Here is a 1,370-nt window from a genome sequence, read left to right on the forward strand (position 1 = left end):
ATATAATAAACACACACATATATATATATATATAATTTTGAAAACTTTAAGTTTTCCTAGATTCATACTATAGAGTACAAATCAAATATATAGATATTCCACATTTCAATTAACAGATTCTTGTCACTGTTACCCCTAATTTTGAGTCTTGTCACATCATCCAATGAAGGTCCTTCACTGTGTGAAAGATTGATCTCATCCATGTCATTAAGGTAACTTTACTTAGAGGAGGTGCCTCTTCCTGAGTCACATTGTTAGTGCCTTCGACCTAAAGAGCCCATCTTCCAGCATCATACTCAACGGTGTTTTTTGTTTTTTTCACAGAGCAAGAGTGCTCCTTAGGGGTAAGGATGGTGAAACTTCATCTCACATATCTTAGGCATGTTGCTAGGAAGAGGTATTCCTTAGAAAGGGATATGATCCTTGGAAAGGTGTAAGGGTCAGTGAAAGAGTAGAAGACTCTCAATAAGATAAATTTATGTGGTGACTGCCGCATTGGGCTCAAGCATTTCAGGGATGATGAAGATGGCACAGGATAAGACAGTTCAGATCTGTTGTTCATAGGGTGACTCTTGTTTGTAGGGTACTTAACAACAACATTATTTCAGAAATGGATGGTCAGTCTACCACTTAACCTGTTGAAACCTCCACCATGTGTATTTTAAAAACTGGCGTGGCTTCCAGCATTTCAATAATAGGCAAGCCATGATTGTATGAGGGAAAACTTGACAGATGAGAAGCAAATTGACAGAAACTATGTTTTGTCTTGCCGTTGCTTAATTGGCCATTTCTGCTGACTTCTAATAAAAATCAAACAAAGAAGAGCAGATGTAAGACCCAGAGGGAGACACACTCACACCAATTGCTCTAAGCCTCTGGAATGGACTCTATCTTAATCCACAACTACCTTCTTAACTTTTCAGCTCTGGAATCCTTCTCGATTAAAGCCAGTTGTAATTGAGTTTATGCTCTTTTTAACCAAAATTATTAATCCTCACTAAAACCTAGACATTATATAGCATTGCTTTGCTCATTTCACACAAGGTGAAACCAAGGATCCGGGAAGCAGAGAGAATGCAGACCCAGCAAGTACCAGTGCAGAGATTTACCTGAATCTATTTTTAAATTAGCAAAGATTGTGGCCTGTATCAGGTGTACCTTAGTCTCCAGATTGACATCGTTGCTCCTCAGTACCTTGGAGAGGTCTCTGATGCAGACTTTCTCAGTGCAATTTGGCTTTTAATTTCCTGGCTGCTGGTACCAAGAGTGCTGATTGTAGAGCCAAGCAAACTGAAGCTGTCAACAATCTCAATCTCTTCATCATCCATCATGATGCTGCCAATCAGCCCAGTGGTGAGAATCTTTGTTTT

This window comes from Elephantulus edwardii, unplaced genomic scaffold (genome assembly GCF_000299155.1).
Source record: "Elephantulus edwardii isolate Elephantulus edwardi_28Jun2011 unplaced genomic scaffold, EleEdw1.0 scaffold00288, whole genome shotgun sequence".
In the NCBI taxonomy this organism is placed as follows: Eukaryota; Metazoa; Chordata; class Mammalia; order Macroscelidea; family Macroscelididae; genus Elephantulus; species Elephantulus edwardii.